This window comes from Danio rerio, chromosome 20 (assembly GCF_052040795.2).
Source record: "Danio rerio strain M-AB ecotype USA chromosome 20, GRCz13ab, whole genome shotgun sequence".
NCBI classification, from domain to species: domain Eukaryota; kingdom Metazoa; phylum Chordata; class Actinopteri; order Cypriniformes; family Danionidae; genus Danio; species Danio rerio.
The window spans coordinates 34,636,945-34,655,618 of record NC_141040.1 but is presented as its reverse complement, the minus strand read 5'-3'; the positions used below and the strand labels follow the sequence as shown (position 1 = coordinate 34,655,618).

The 18,674-nt window shown below is 30.3% G+C and overlaps 3 long non-coding RNA genes across 3 annotated transcripts; all 3 read right to left on the bottom strand.

Annotated features, from left to right (window-relative positions):
• Nucleotides 1–7,383: 7,383 nt before the first annotated feature.
• Nucleotides 7,384–9,859, bottom strand: LOC148679546 (uncharacterized). The gene is made up of 7 exons (XR_015945608.1): nt 9,588–9,859; nt 9,411–9,495; nt 8,079–8,155; nt 7,916–7,985; nt 7,747–7,821; nt 7,563–7,655; nt 7,384–7,469 (listed from the first exon to the last, which is right to left on the bottom strand). It is a non-coding gene; the product is annotated as an uncharacterized LOC148679546 (long non-coding RNA).
• Nucleotides 9,860–11,604: 1,745 nt separating this feature from the next.
• Nucleotides 11,605–12,989, bottom strand: LOC148679545 (uncharacterized). Its single transcript, XR_015945609.1, has 5 exons — nt 12,360–12,989; nt 12,190–12,266; nt 12,025–12,101; nt 11,861–11,930; nt 11,605–11,768 (listed from the first exon to the last, which is right to left on the bottom strand). It is a non-coding gene; the product is annotated as an uncharacterized LOC148679545 (long non-coding RNA).
• Nucleotides 12,990–16,118: 3,129 nt separating this feature from the next.
• On the bottom strand, nt 16,119–17,800 carry LOC141379304 (uncharacterized). Its single transcript, XR_015518552.2, has 10 exons — nt 17,632–17,800; nt 17,468–17,539; nt 17,303–17,374; nt 17,131–17,210; nt 16,961–17,037; nt 16,798–16,867; nt 16,627–16,703; nt 16,443–16,535; nt 16,264–16,349; nt 16,119–16,185 (listed from the first exon to the last, which is right to left on the bottom strand). It is a non-coding gene; the product is annotated as an uncharacterized LOC141379304 (long non-coding RNA).
• Between the last annotated feature and the right edge of the window lie 874 nt (nt 17,801–18,674).

Here is an 18,674-nt window from a genome sequence, read left to right as displayed (position 1 = left end):
AAAGATTTTTAAAAATGTCACCTTATAATCCCGAAATCTGAGAAAAAAGACAAAAACACACACAAAAATGACGCAACAACAACAACAACAACAACAGGATAGTGTAAGAATTGAAATATTACAAATATTTTTGATGTCTTTGACAATTCAAAACATGAGCTGAAGACAGGGCCTATGGACTCCACAACCCACCAGGGGGGAATGCGTGAAAAACCAGTTCCTGCTGCATTTGCATCTGACTAAGCTGAAACTCAGCTTCATCCCCCCAACTCACACATATGGTCATTTCAATGTTTGAATGTTCTAGAATTAACCAAACTGACTTTAACCATCATGTTTGATATCATTTGAAATGTCTCAGTGCGACTAGTACAATGGTCTCATTCTCTCAGAAATAGACATAATCAGAACAATAAATATATAACTTCAGGCATCTTTTGAACCACTGTGAAGGGTGTGACCGTTATATACACACACCCCCTTCCTTGAGGGAATTCTTGGATTATTTAAGGTAAGGTCTAAGAAAAACTCAGGGCGATTCTGCCTAACCAGATCAGCCCATAACATGGCTCGTTCCATGTTATGTATATTTCAAAGTCAGGAATGCATCTTTTTAATCTTGGATTTATCTTTGATAATTTGATGTTTTGTATTGATCGTTTATGAATTGACTGATTGAATTGGCATAATACATTTACCTGACTAATAAATTGTTATGTTTTGAATGATTCAAACAGAGTTCGTGTTATTATCTTTAGTAGATTGTGGTAATTTCATAGCACCACAAGCCCCTGTTCAGGTTAGTAGCGGACTAGAACACGGTAGACGGAGCATTGCGGCACGCTACACGATGTCTCTAGAGCTCCGACTAACAAATTGGCATTTATTCATGTATACTTAGGCTGTAAAAGGATATCTAAGGGGATAGTCCTTCACCCGATAAACTTTTAATACTATTTAGATAGTATAGTGATTATTCAAAGTTACTACTAGTTTAAGTACGACTGGTCTGCTTAATTCTATAGTAATGATCGTTATATGACTAAATAGCTCTGTCTGATTTAGGAGGTAGCAGACCTATGGGGACCGCATAAAAAATATCCTAATCTGAGTAAGTAGGGTTCTGCCTTTTTAGGATAGCGGTCAATCGCCACTGTTTAGTGACCAAGACTGACATGCTTGTGCTTAAGAAATTGTATACTCGGCCGGTACAAGATTCAGGATGTTATAGAGATCCCAATGAACGAGAATAACATAAAATGATGAACCGAAGAGAATATTCAATCATAATCTAAATTAATGTGAACGGAAACAAAATAACCTTCTCAATGTTTTATAATTGGAGTCAGATAAAACGAGGATAAACATATTAATATTCTAAACCATCTCATACTAAAATTGGAGTCAGATATGAGTTAAGTTTAATATAAATCAACATTGTGCACTGGAATGACCGAACATGCAGTGAACCTTCATCGACCATTGGATACCGTCATTGGACCAACTGGCTGGACCCTACAATAGAAGCTACACAAAGAAAACATCAACCAGTAACATTGAGCTTGAGTACAAAGAAACAAATAAATGTCAAACATCACACAAAAAACAGAAAATGTTACCTTATAATCCTGAAATCTAGGAAAAAGGACAAAAAAACCACACAAAAAAGACAACAACAACAACAAAGAGATAGAAACTACACAAAGAAAACCTTAACCGGTAACATTGAGCTTGACTATAAAGAAACAAAGAAATATCAAATATTATAAAAAATAATTGAGAAAATGTTACCTTATAATCTCGAAATCTGGATAAAAGACAAAAAGACACAAAAAAAAACAACAACTACACAAAGAAAACAACAGCTAGGTAAACTGAGCTTGGGTGACTAAAAAACAAACAACAAATAACACAAAGAAAAACACAGAAAACGTTAATAATAACATTGCAACCTCAATAACTTGATAAAGAGAGAAAAGGTTAAAAACTATATATAAAGTGCTTGAAGAAAATATTAAGATACAATGGCTGAGTAAATGATGGCCCACCCACCACATCCCCACTCACTCAGCCAACACAGAGCCAAACATTTTACCTTTTAACCTCAAAATCTGTGCAAAAAGAGAAAAAAAGACACAAAAAGAGACAAAACAACAACAACAACAACAAATAGAAACAACACAAACAAATGTTAAATATTATAAAAAAACTGAGAAAATGTTACCTTACAATCCCGAAATCTGGGGAAAATAGACAAAAAGACACAAAAAAGACACAACAACAACAACAGGATAGAAACTACACAAAGAAAACATCAACCAGTTACATTGTGCTTGAGTATAAAGAAACAAATATGAATTATTGCAAAAAAGAACAGAAAATTTTACCTTATAATCCCGAAATCTCGGAAAAAAGACAAAAACACACAAAGAAAGACACAACAACAACAACAACAACAGGATAGAAACTACACAAAGAAAACATCAACCAGTAACATTGAGCTTGAGTATAAAGAAACAAATAAATATCAAACATCACACAAAAAACAGAAAATGTTACCTTATAATCCTGAAATCTAGGAAAAAGGACAAAAAAAAACACACACACAAAAAAGACAACAAACAACAAGATAGAAACTACACAAAGAAAACATTAACCGGTAACATTGAGCTTGACTATAAAGAAACAAAGAAATATCAAATATTATAAAAAAGAATTGAGAAAATGTTACCTTATAATCTCGAAATCTGGATAAAAGACAAAAAGACACAAAAAAAGACAAAATAACAACAACAACAACAACTACACAAGGAAAACAACAACTAGCTACACTAAGCTTGAGCGACAAGAAACAAACAACAAATAACACAAAGAAAAACACAGAAAATGTAAAAATAAAGAGAGAAAAGGTTAAAAACTATATATAAAGTGCTTAAAGAAAATATCAAGATACAATGGCTGAGTAAATGATGGCCCACCCACCGCATCCACACTCACTCAGCCAACACAAATCTAAACATTTTACCTTTTAACCTCAAAATCTGTGCAAAAAACTGAAAAAGAGACAAACAACAACAACAACAACAACAACAACAACAACGAGATAGACACTACACAAAGAAAACCTTAACCAGTAACATTGAGCTTGAGTATAAAGAAACAAACAAATGTTAAATATTATAAAAAAACTGAGAAAATGTTACCTTACAATCCCGAAATCTGGGGAAAAAAGACAAAAAGACACAAAAAAGACACAACAACAACAACAACAACAACAAGAAGATAGAAACTACACAAAGAAAACATTAACCAGTAACATTGAGCTTGAGTTTAAAGAAACAAACAAATATAAAACATTAAAAAAGATTTTAAAAAATGTTACCTTATAATCCCGAAATCTGAGAAAAAAGACAAAAACACACACAAAAATGACGCAACAACAACAACAACAACAACAACAACAACAGGATAGAAACTACACAAAGAAAACATCAACCAGTAACATTGAGCTTGAGTATAAATAAACAAACAAATATCAAACATCACACAAAAACAGAAAATGTTACCTCATAATCCTGAAATCTAGGAAAAAGGACAAAAAAAAAACAAACACACACAAAAATGACAACAACAAGATAGAAACTACACAAAAAAAAACATTAGCCAGTAACATTGAGCTTGAGTATGAAAAAACAAACAAATATGAGTTATTGCAAAAAAGAACAGAAAATTTTACCTTATAATCATGAAATCTGAAAAAAAGACAAAAACACACAAAAAAGACAACAACAACAACAAGACAGAAACTACACAAAGAACACATTAGCCAGTACCATTGAGCTTGAGTATGAAGAAACAAACAAATATCAAACATCACAAAAAAAAACAGAAAATGTTACCTTATAATCCTGAAATCTAGGAAAAAGGACCAAAAAAAAAAAACACACACAAAAACGACAACAACAACAAGACAGAAACTACACAAAGAAAACATTAGCCAGTAACATTGATCTTAAGTATGAAGAAGCAAACAAATATAAGTTATTGCAAAAAAGAACAGAAAATTTTACCTTATAATCCCGAAATCTCGGAAAAAAGACAAAAACACACAAAGAAAGACACAACAACAACAACAACGTGATAGAAACTACACAAAGAAAACATCAACCAGTAACATTGAGCTTGAGTATAAAGAAACAAATAAATATCAAACATCACACAAAAAACAGAAAATGTTACCTTATAATCCCGAAATCTAGGAAAAAGGACAAAAAAAACACACAAAAAAGACAACAACAACAACATAGAAACTACACAAAAAAAAACATTAACCAGTAACATTGAGCTTGAGTTTAAAGAAACAAACAAATATCAAACATTAAAAAAGATTTTTAAAAATGTTACCTTATTATCCTGATATCTGGGAAAAAAGACAAAAACACACAAAAAAAGACAACAACAACAACAGGATAGAAACTACACAAAGAAAACATCAACCAGTAACATTGAGCTTGGGTATGAAGAAACAAACAAATATCAAACATCACACAAAAAACAAAAAATGTTACCTTATAATCCTGAAATCTAGGAAAAAGGACAAAAAAAACACACACACAAAAACGACAACAACAACAAGAGAGAAACTACACAAAGAAAACATTAGCCAGTAACATTGAGCTTAAGTATGAAGAAACAAACAAATATAAGTTATTGCAAAAAAAGAACAGAAAATGTTACCTTATAATCCCGAAATCTGAAAAAAAAAACACACACACAAAAAGACAAAACAACAACAACAACAACAACAACAACAACAACAATGTGATAGAAACTACACTAAGAAAACGTCAACCCGTAACATTGAGCTTGAGTATAAAGAAACAAATAAATATCAAACATCACACAAAAAACAGAAAATGTTACCTTATAATCCCAAAATCTAGGAAAAAGGACAAAAAAACACACACAAAAAAGACAACAACAACAAGATAGAAACTACACAAAGAAAACATTAACCGGTAACATTGAGCTTGACTATAAAGAAACAAAGAAATATCAAATATTATAAAAAATAATTGAGAAAATGTTACCTTATAATCTCGAAATCTGGATAAAAGACAAAAAGACACAAAAAAAGACAAAATAACAATAACAACAACAACTACACAAGGAAAACAACAACTAGCTACACTAAGCTTGAGCGACAAGAAACAAACAACAAATAACACAAAGAAAAACACAGAAAATGTAAAATTAGAGAGAGAATAAGTGAAAAACTATATATAAAGTGCTTGAAGAAAATATCAAGATACAATGGCTGAGTAAATGATGGCCCACCCACCGCATCCCCACTCACTCAGCCAACACAGAGCCAAACATTTTACCTTTTAACCTCAAAATCTGTGCAAAAAACTGAAAAAGAGACAAAAAGAGACAAACAACAACAACAACAACAACAGGATAGAAACTACACAAAGAAAACATCAACCAGTAACATTGAGCTTGAGTATAAAGAAACAAACAAATATGAGTAATTGCAAAGAAGAACAGAAAATTTTACCTTATAATCCCAATATCTGAAAAAACACACACACACACACACACAAAAGACAAAACAACAACAACAACAACAACAACAGGATAGAAACTACACAAAGAAAACATCAACCAGTAACATTGAGCTTGAGTACAAACAAACAAATAAATGTCAAACATCACACAAAAAACAGAAAATGTTACCTTATAATCCTGAAATCTAGGAAAAAGGACAAAAAAAAACCACACAAAAAAGACAACAACAACAACAAAGAGATAGAAACTACACAAAGAAAACCTTAACCGGTAACATTGAGCTTGACTATAAAGAAACAAAGAAATATCAAATATTATAAAAAATAATTGAGAAAATGTTACCTTATAATCTCGAAATCTGGATAAAAGACAAAAAGACACAAAAAAAAACAACAACAACTACACAAAGAAAACAACAGCTAGGTAAACTGAGCTTGGGTGACAAAAAAACAAACAACAAATAACACAAAGAAAAACACAGAAAACGTTAATAATAACATTGCAAGCTCAATAACTTGATAAAGAGAGAAAAGGTTAAAAACTATATATAAAGTGCTTGAAGAAAATATCAAGATACAATGGCTGAGTAAATGAAGGCCCACCCACCACATCCCCACTCACTCAGCCAACAGAGAACCAAACATTTTACCTTTTAACCTCAAAATCTGTGCAAAAAGAAAAAAAAGACACAAAAAGAGACAAAACAACAACAACAACAAATAGAAACTACACAAACAAATGTTAAATATTATAAAAAAACTGAGAAAATGTTACCTTACAATCCCGAAATCTGGGGAAAAAAGACAAAAAGACACAAAAAGACAAAAACACACAAAGAAAGACAAACAACAACAACAACAACAACAACAGGATAGAAACTACACAAAGAAAACATCAACCAGTAACATTGAGCTTGAGTATAAAGAAACAAATAAATATCAAACATCACACAAAAAACAGAAAATGTTACCTTATAATCCTGAAATCTAGGAAAAAGGACAAAAAAACACACAAAAAAGACAACAACAACAAGATAGAAACTACACAAAAGAAAACATTAGCCAGTAACATTGAGCTTGAGTATGAAGAAACAAACAAATTTGAGTTATTGCAAAAAAGAACAGAAAATTTTACCTTATAATCCTGAAATCTGAAAAAAAAGACAAAAACACAAAAAACAAAACAAAACAACAACAACAACAAGATAGAAACTACACAAAGAAAACATTAGCCAGTAACATTGAGCTTGAGTATAAAGAAACAAATACCAAACATCACACAAAAAACAGAAAATGTTACCTTATAATCCTGAAATCTAGGAAAAAGGACAAAAAAAAACACACAAAAAAGACGACAACAACAACAAGACAGAAACTACACAAAGAAAACATTAGCCAGTAACATTGAGCTTAAGTATGAAGAAACAAACAAATATGAGTTATTGCAAAAAAGAACAGAAAATTTTACCTTATAATCCCAAAATCTGAAAAAAAGACAAAAACACACACAAAAAAGACAAAACAACAACAACAACAACAACAGGATAGAAACTACACAAAGAAAACATCAACCAGTAACATTGAGCTTGAGTACAAAGAAACATATAAATGTCAAACATCACACAAAAAACAGAAAATGTTACCTTATAATCCTGAAATCTAGGAAAAAGGACAAAAAAACCACACAAAAAAGACAACAACAACAACAACGAGATAGACACTACACAAAGAAAACCTTAACCAGTAACATTGAGCTTGAGTATAAAGAAACAAACAAATGTTAAATATTATAAAAAAACTGAGAAAATGTTACCTTACAATCCCGAAATCTGGGGAAAAAAGACAAAAAGACACAAAAAAGACACAACAACAACAACAACAACAACAAGAAGATAGAAACTACACAAAGAAAACATTAACCAGTAACATTGAGCTTGAGTTTAAAGAAACAAACAAATATCAAACATTAAAAAAGATTTTAAAAAATGTTACCTTATAATCCCGAAATCTGAGAAAAAAGACAAAAACACACACAAAAATGACGCAACAACAACAACAACAACAACAACAACAACAGGATAGAAACTACACAAAGAAAACATCAACCAGTAACATTGAGCTTGAGTATAAATAAACAAACAAATATCAAACATCACACAAAAACAGAAAATGTTACCTCATAATCCTGAAATCTAGGAAAAAGGACAAAAAAAAACAAACACACACAAAAATGACAACAACAAGATAGAAACTACACAAAAAAAAACATTAGCCAGTAACATTGAGCTTGAGTATGAAAAAACAAACAAATATGAGTTATTGCAAAAAAGAACAGAAAATTTTACCTTATAATCATGAAATCTGAAAAAAAGACAAAAACACACAAAAAAGACAACAACAACAACAAGACAGAAACTACACAAAGAACACATTAGCCAGTACCATTGAGCTTGAGTATGAAGAAACAAACAAATATCAAACATCACAAAAAAAAACAGAAAATGTTACCTTATAATCCTGAAATCTAGGAAAAAGGACCAAAAAAAAAAACACACACAAAAACGACAACAACAACAAGACAGAAACTACACAAAGAAAACATTAGCCAGTAACATTGATCTTAAGTATGAAGAAGCAAACAAATATAAGTTATTGCAAAAAAGAACAGAAAATTTTACCTTATCATCCCGAAATCTCGGAAAAAAGACAAAAACACACAAAAAAAGACAACAACAACAACAGGATAGAAACTACACAAAGAAAACATCAACCAGTAACATTGAGCTTGGGTATGAAGAAACAAACAAATATCAAACATCACACAAAAAACAAAAAATGTTACCTTATAATCCTGAAATCTAGGAAAAAGGACAAAAAAAACACACACACAAAAACGACAACAACAACAAGAGAGAAACTACACAAAGAAAACATTAGCCAGTAACATTGAGCTTAAGTATGAAGAAACAAACAAATATAAGTTATTGCAAAAAAAGAACAGAAAATGTTACCTTATAATCCCGAAATCTGAAAAAAAAAACACACACACAAAAAGACAAAACAACAACAACAACAACAACAACAACAACAACAACAACAATGTGATAGAAACTACACTAAGAAAACGTCAACCCGTAACATTGAGCTTGAGTATAAAGAAACAAATAAATATCAAACATCACACAAAAAACAGAAAATGTTACCTTATAATCCCAAAATCTAGGAAAAAGGACAAAAAAACACACACAAAAAAGACAACAACAACAAGATAGAAACTACACAAAGAAAACATTAACCGGTAACATTGAGCTTGACTATAAAGAAACAAAGAAATATCAAATATTATAAAAAATAATTGAGAAAATGTTACCTTATAATCTCGAAATCTGGATAAAAGACAAAAAGACACAAAAAAAGACAAAATAACAATAACAACAACAACTACACAAGGAAAACAACAACTAGCTACACTAAGCTTGAGCGACAAGAAACAAACAACAAATAACACAAAGAAAAACACAGAAAATGTAAAATTAGAGAGAGAATAAGTGAAAAACTATATATAAAGTGCTTGAAGAAAATATCAAGATACAATGGCTGAGTAAATGATGGCCCACCCACCGCATCCCCACTCACTCAGCCAACACAGAGCCAAACATTTTACCTTTTAACCTCAAAATCTGTGCAAAAAACTGAAAAAGAGACAAAAAGAGACAAACAACAACAACAACAACAACAGGATAGAAACTACACAAAGAAAACATCAACCAGTAACATTGAGCTTGAGTATAAAGAAACAAACAAATATGAGTAATTGCAAAGAAGAACAGAAAATTTTACCTTATAATCCCAATATCTGAAAAAACACACACACACACACACAAAAGACAAAACAACAACAACAACAACAACAACAGGATAGAAACTACACAAAGAAAACATCAACCAGTAACATTGAGCTTGAGTACAAACAAACAAATAAATGTCAAACATCACACAAAAAACAGAAAATGTTACCTTATAATCCTGAAATCTAGGAAAAAGGACAAAAAAAAACCACACAAAAAAGACAACAACAACAACAAAGAGATAGAAACTACACAAAGAAAACCTTAACCGGTAACATTGAGCTTGACTATAAAGAAACAAAGAAATATCAAATATTATAAAAAATAATTGAGAAAATGTTACCTTATAATCTCGAAATCTGGATAAAAGACAAAAAGACACAAAAAAAAACAACAACAACTACACAAAGAAAACAACAGCTAGGTAAACTGAGCTTGGGTGACAAAAAAACAAACAACAAATAACACAAAGAAAAACACAGAAAACGTTAATAATAACATTGCAAGCTCAATAACTTGATAAAGAGAGAAAAGGTTAAAAACTATATATAAAGTGCTTGAAGAAAATATCAAGATACAATGGCTGAGTAAATGAAGGCCCACCCACCACATCCCCACTCACTCAGCCAACAGAGAACCAAACATTTTACCTTTTAACCTCAAAATCTGTGCAAAAAGAAAAAAAAGACACAAAAAGAGACAAAACAACAACAACAACAAATAGAAACTACACAAACAAATGTTAAATATTATAAAAAAACTGAGAAAATGTTACCTTACAATCCCGAAATCTGGGGAAAAAAGACAAAAAGACACAAAAAGACAAAAACACACAAAGAAAGACAAACAACAACAACAACAACAGGATAGAAACTACACAAAGAAAACATCAACCAGTAACATTGAGCTTGAGTATAAAGAAACAAATAAATATCAAACATCACACAAAAAACAGAAAATGTTACCTTATAATCCTGAAATCTAGGAAAAAGGACAAAAAAACACACAAAAAAGACAACAACAACAAGATAGAAACTACACAAAAGAAAACATTAGCCAGTAACATTGAGCTTGAGTATGAAGAAACAAACAAATTTGAGTTATTGCAAAAAAGAACAGAAAATTTTACCTTATAATCCTGAACGCTGAAAAAAAAGACAAAAACACAAAAAACAAAACAAAACAACAACAACAACAAGATAGAAACTACACAAAGAAAACATTAGCCAGTAACATTGAGCTTGAGTATAAAGAAACAAATACCAAACATCACACAAAAAACAGAAAATGTTACCTTATACTCCTGAAATCTAGGAAAAAGGACAAAAAAAAAACACACAAAAAAGACGACAACAACAACAAGACAGAAACTACACAAAGAAAACATTAGCCAGTAACATTGAGCTTAAGTATGAAGAAACAAACAAATATGAGTTATTGCAAAAAAGAACAGAAAATTTTACCTTATAATCCCAAAATCTGAAAAAAAAGACAAAAACACACACAAAAAAGACAAAACAACAACAACAACAACAACAGGATAGAAACTACACAAAGAAAACATCAACCAGTAACATTGAGCTTGAGTATAAAGAAACAAATAAATGTCAAACATCACACAAAAAACAGAAAATGTTACCTTATAATCCTGAAATCTAGGAAAAAGGACAAAAAAACCACACAAAAAAGACAACAACAACAACAACAAAGAGATAGAAACTACACAAAGAAAACCTTAACCGGTAACATTGAGCTTGACTATAAAGAAACAAAGAAATATCAAATATTATAAAAAATAATTGAGAAAATGTTACCTTATAATCTCGAAATCTGGATAAAAGACAAAAAGACAAAAAAAAAAACAACAACAACTACACAAAGAAAACAACAGCTAGGTAAACTGAGCTTGGGTGACTAAAAAACAAACAACAAATAACACAAAGAAAAACACAGAAAACGTTAATAATAACATTGCAACCTCAATAACTTGATAAAGAGAGAAAAGGTTAAAAACTATATATAAAGTGCTTGAAGAAAATATCAAGATACAATGGCTGAGTAAATGATGGCCCACCCACCACATCCCCACTCACTCAGCCAACAGAGAACCAAACATTTTAACTTTTAACCTCAAAATCTGTGCAAAAAGAAAAAAAAGACACAAAAAGAGACAAAACAACAACAACAACAAATAGAAACTACACAAACAAATGTTAAATATTATAAAAAAACTGAGAAAATGTTACCTTACAATCCCGAAATCTGGGGAAAAAAGACAAAAAGACACAAAAAGACAAAAACACACAAAGAAAGACAAACAACAACAACAACAACAACAACAGGATAGAAACTACACAAAGAAAACATCAACCAGTAACATTGAGCTTGAGTATAAAGAAACAAATAAATATCAAACATCACACAAAAAACAGAAAATGTTACCTTATAATCCTGAAATCTAGGAAAAAGGACAAAAAAACACACAAAAAAGACAACAACAACAAGATAGAAACTACACAAAAGAAAACATTAGCCAGTAACATTGAGCTTGAGTATGAAGAAACAAACAAATTTGAGTTATTGCAAAAAAGAACAGAAAATTTTACCTTATAATCCTGAAATCTGAAAAAAAAGACAAAAACACAAAAAACAAAACAAAACAACAACAACAACAAGATAGAAACTACACAAAGAAAACATTAGCCAGTAACATTGAGCTTGATTATAAAGAAACAAATACCAAACATCACACAAAAAACAGAAAATGTTACCTTATAATCCTGAAATCTAGGAAAAAGGACAAAAAAAAAAACACACAAAAAAGACGACAACAACAACAAGACAGAAACTACACAAAGAAAACATTAGCCAGTAACATTGAGCTTAAGTATGAAGAAACAAACAAATATGAGTTATTGCAAAAAAGAACAGAAAATTTTACCTTATAATCCCAAAATCTGAAAAAAAGACAAAAACACACACAAAAAAGACAAAACAACAACAACAACAACAACAGGATAGAAACTACACAAAGAAAACATCAACCAGTAACATTGAGCTTGAGTACAAAGAAACAAATAAATGTCAAACATCACACAAAAAACAGAAAATGTTACCTTATAATCCTGAAATCTAGGAAAAAGGACAAAAAAACCACACAAAAAAGACAACAACAACAACAAAGAGATAGAAACTACACAAAGAAAACCTTAACCGGTAACATTGAGCTTGACTATAAAGAAACAAAGAAATATCAAATATTATAAAAAATAATTGAGAAAATGTTACCTTATAATCTCGAAATCTGGATAAAAGACAAAAAGACACAAAAAAAGACAAAATAACAACAACAACTACACAAAGAAAACAACAGCTAGGTAAACTGAGCTTGGGTGACTAAAAAACAAACAACAAATAACACAAAGAAAAACACAGAAAACGTTAATAATAACATTGCAAGCTCAATAACTTGATAAAGAGAGAAAAGGTTAAAAACTATATATAAAGTGCTTGAAGAAAATATCAAGATACAATGGCTGAGTAAATGATGGCCCACCCACCACATCCCCACTCACTCAGCCAACAGAGAACCAAACATTTTAACTTTTAACCTCAAAATCTGTGCAAAAAGAAAAAAAAGACACAAAAAGAGACAAAACAACAACAACAACAAATAGAAACTACACAAACAAATGTTAAATATTATAAAAAAACTGAGAAAATGTTACCTTACAATCCCGAAATCTGGGGAAAAAAGACAAAAAGACACAAAAAAGACACAACAACAACAACAGGATAGAAACTACACAAAGAAAACATCAACCAGTAACATTGAGCTTGAGTATAAAGAAACAAATATGAACTATTGCAAAAAAGAACAGAAAATTTTACCTTATAATCCCGAAATCTCGGAAAAAAGACAAAAACACACAAAGAAAGACACAACAACAACAACAACAACAGGATAGAAACTACACAAAGAAAACATCAACCAGTAACATTGAGCTTGAGTATAAAGAAACAAATAAATATCAAACATCACACAAAAAACAGAAAATGTTACCTTATAATCCTGAAATCTAGGAAAAAGGACAAAAAAACACACAAAAAAGACAACAACAACAAGATAGAAACTACACAAAGAAAACATTAGCCAGTAACATTGAGCTTGAGTATGAAGAAACAAACAAATTTGAGTTATTGCAAAAAAGAACAGAAAATTTTACCTTATAATCCCAAAATCTGAAAAAAAAGACAAAAACACAAAAAACAAAACAAAACAACAACAACAACAAGATAGAAACTACACAAAGAAAACATTAGCCAGTAACATTGAGCTTGAGTATAAAGAAACAAATACCAAACATCACACAAAAAACAGAAAATGTTACCTTATAATCCTGAAATCTAGGAAAAAGGACAAAAAAAAAACACACAAAAAGACGACAACAACAACAAGACAGAAACTACACAAAGAAAACATTAGCCAGTAACATTGAGCTTAAGTATGAAGAAACAAACAAATATGAGTTATTGCAAAAAAGAACAGAAAATTTTACCTTATAATCCCAAAATCTGAAAAAAAGACAAAAACACACACAAAAAAGACAAAACAACAACAACAACAACAACAACAGGGTAGAAACTACACAAAGAAAACATCAACCAGTAACATTGAGCTTGAGTACAAAGAAACAAATAAATGTCAAACATCACACAAAAAACAGAAAATGTTACCTTATAATCCTGAAATCTAGGAAAAAGGACAAAAAAACCACACAAAAAAGACAACAACAACAACAACAAAGAGATAGAAACTACACAAAGAAAACCTTAACCGGTAACATTGAGCTTGACTATAAAGAAACAAAGAAATATCAAATATTATAAAAAATAATTGAGAAAATGTTACCTTATAATCTCGAAATCTGGATAAAAGACAAAAAGACACAAAAAAAAAAACAACAACAACTACACAAAGAAAACAACAGCTAGGTAAACTGAGCTTGGGTGACTAAAAAACAAACAACAAATAACACAAAGAAAAACACAGAAAACGTTAATAATAACATTGCAAGCTCAATAACTTGATAAAGAGAGAAAAGGTTAAAAACTATATATAAAGTGCTTGAAGAAAATATCAAGATACAATGGCTGAGTAAATGATGGCCCACCCACCACATCCCCACTCACTCAGCCAACAGAGAACCAAACATTTTAACTTTTAACCTCAAAATCTGTGCAAAAAGAAAAAAAAAGACACAAAAAGAGACAAAACAACAACAACAACAACAAATAGAAACTACACAAACAAATGTTAAATATTATTAAAAAACTGAGAAAATGTTACCTTACAATCCCGAAATCTGGGGAAAAAAGACAAAAAGACACAAAAAAGACACAACAACAACAACAACAGGATAGAAACTACACAAAGAAAACATCAACCAGTAACATTGAGCTTGAGTATAAAGAAACAAATATGAATTATTGCAAAAAAGAACAGAAAATTTTACCTTATAATCCCGAAATCTCGGAAAAAAGACAAAAACACACAAAGAAAGACACAACAACAACAACAACAACAGGATAGAAACTACACAAAGAAAACATCAACCAGTAACATTGAGCTTGAGTATAAAGAAACAAATAAATATCAAACATCACACAAAAAACAGAAAATGTTACCTTATAATCCTGAAATCTAGGAAAAAGGACAAAAAAACACACAAAAAAGACAACAACAACAACAAGACAGAAACTACACAAAGAAAACATTAGCCAGTAACATTGAGCTTGAGTATAAAGAAACAAATACCAAACATCACACAAAAAACAGAAAATGTTACCTTATAATCCTGAAATCTAGGAAAAAGGACAAAAAAACCACACAAAAAAGACAACAACAACAACAAAGAGACAGAAACTACACAAAGAAAACCTTAACCGGTAACATTGAGCTTAAGTATGAAGAAACAAACAAATATGAGTTATTGCAAAAAAGAACAGAAAATTTTACCTTATAATCCCAAAATCTGAAAAAAAGACAAAAACACACACAAAAAAGACAAAACAACAACAACAACAACAACAGGATAGAAACTACACAAAGAAAACATCAACCAGTAACATTGAGCTTGAGTACAAAGAAACAAATAAATGTCAAACATCACACAAAAAACAGAAAATGTTACCTTATAATCCTGAAATCTAGGAAAAAGGACAAAAAAACCACACAAAAAAGACAACAACAACAACAAAGAGATAGAAACTACACAAAGAAAACCTTAACCGGTAACATTGAGCTTGACTATAAAGAAACAAAGAAATATCAAATATTATAAAAAATAATTGAGAAAATGTTACCTTATAATCTCGAAATCTGGATAAATGACAAAAAGACACAAAAAAAAACAACAACTACACAAAGAAAACAACAGCTAGGTAAACTGAGCTTGGGTGACTAAAAAACAAACAACAAATAACACAAAGAAAAACACAGAAAACGTTAATAATAACATTGCAACCTCAATAACTTCATAAAGAGAGAAAAGGTTAAAAACTATATATAAAGTGCTTGAAGAAAATATCAAGATACAATGGCTGAGTAAATGATGGCCCACCCACCGCATCCACACTCACTCAGCCAACACAAATCTAAACATTTTACCTTTTAACCTCAAAATCTGTGCAAAAAACTGAAAAAGAGACAAAAAACAACAACAACAACAACAACAACAACGAGATAGACACTACACAAAGAAAACCTTAACCAGTAACATTGAGCTTGAGTATAAAGAAACAAACAAATGTTAAATATTATAAAAAAACTGAGAAAATGTTACCTTACAATCCCGAAATCTGGGGAAAAAAGACAAAAAGACACAAAAAAGACACAACAACAACAACAACAACAACAAGAAGATAGAAACTACACAAAGAAAACATTAACCAGTAACATTGAGCTTGAGTTTAAAGAAACAAACAAATATCAAACATTAAAAAAGATTTTAAAAAATGTTACCTTATAATCCCGAAATCTGAGAAAAAAGACAAAAACACACACAAAAATGACGCAACAACAACAACAACAACAACAACAACAACAGGATAGAAACTACACAAAGAAAACATCAACCAGTAACATTGAGCTTGAGTATAAATAAACAAACAAATATCAAACATCACACAAAAACAGAAAATGTTACCTCATAATCCTGAAATCTAGGAAAAAGGACAAAAAAAAAAACAAACACACACAAAAATGACAACAACAAGATAGAAACTACACAAAAAAAAACATTAGCCAGTAACATTGAGCTTGAGTATGAAAAAACAAACAAATATGAGTTATTGCAAAAAAGAACAGAAAATTTTACCTTATAATCATGAAATCTGAAAAAAAGACAAAAACACACAAAAAAGACAACAACAACAACAAGACAGAAACTACACAAAGAAAACATTAGCCAGTACCATTGAGCTTGAGTATGAAGAAACAAACAAATATCAAACATCACAAAAAAAAACAGAAAATGTTACCTTATAATCCTGAAATCTAGGAAAAAGGACCAAAAAAAAAAACACACACAAAAACGACAACAACAACAAGACAGAAACTACACAAAGAAAACATTAGCCAGTAACATTGATCTTAAGTATGAAGAAGCAAACAAATATAAGTTATTGCAAAAAAGAACAGAAAATTTTACCTTATAATCCCGAAATCTCGGAAAAAAGACAAAAACACACAAAGAAAGACACAACAACAACAACAACAACGTGATAGAAACTACACAAAGAAAACATCAACCAGTAACATTGAGCTTGAGTATAAAGAAACAAATAAATATCAAACATCACACAAAAAACAGAAAATGTTACCTTATAATCCCGAAATCTAGGAAAAAGGACAAAAAAAAACACACAAAAAAGACAACAACAACAACATAGAAACTACACAAAAAAAACATTAACCAGTAACATTGAGCTTGAGTTTAAAGAAACAAACAAATATCAAACATTAAAAAAGATTTTTAAAAATGTTACCTTATTATCCTGATATCTGGGAAAAAAGACAAAAACACACAAAAAAAGACAACAACAACAACAGGATAGAAACTACACAAAGAAAACATCAACCAGTAACATTGAGCTTGGGTATGAAGAAACAAACAAATATCAAACATCACACAAAAAACAAAAAATGTTACCTTATAATCCTGAAATCTAGGAAAAAGGACAAAAAAAACACACACACAAAAACGACAACAACAACAAGAGAGAAACTACACAAAGAAAACATTAGCCAGTAACATTGAGCTTAAGTATGAAGAAACAAACAAATATAAGTTATTGCAAAAAAAGAACAGAAAATGTTACCTTATAATCCCGAAATCTGAAAAAAAAAACACACACACAAAAAGACAAAACAACAACAACAACAACAACAACAACAACAACAATGTGATAGAAACTACACTAAGAAAACGTCAACCCGTAACATTGAGCTTGAGTATAAAGAAAACAAATAAATATCAAACATCACACAAAAAACAGAAAATGTTACCTTATAATCCCAAAATCTAGGAAAAAGGACAAAAAAACACACACAAAAAAGACAACAACAACAAGATAGAAACTACACAAAGAAAACATTAACCGGTAACATTGAGCTTGACTATAAAGAAACAAAGAAATATCAAATATTATAAAAAATAATTGAGAAAATGTTACCTTATAATCTCGAAATCTGGATAAAAGACAAAAAGACACAAAAAAAGACAAAATAACAACAACAACTACACAAGGAAAACAACAACTAGCTACACTAAGCTTGAGCGACAAGAAACAAACAACAAATAACACAAAGAAAAACACAGAAAATGTAAAAATAAAGAGAGAATAAGTGAAAAACTATATATAAAGTGCTTGAAGAAAATATCAAGATACAATGGCTGAGTAAATGATGGCCCACCCACCGCATCCCCACTCACTCAGCCAACACAGAGCCAAACATTTTACCTTTTAACCTCAAAATCTGTGCAAAAAACTGAAAAAGAGACAAAAAGAGACAAACAACAACAACAACAACAACAACAGGATAGAAACTACACAAAGAAAACATCAACCAGTAACATTGAGCTTGAGTATAAAGAAACAAACAAATATGAGTAATTGCAAAGAAGAACAGAAAATTTTACCTTATAATCCCAATATCTGAAAAAAAAAGACAAAAACACACACACAAAAGACA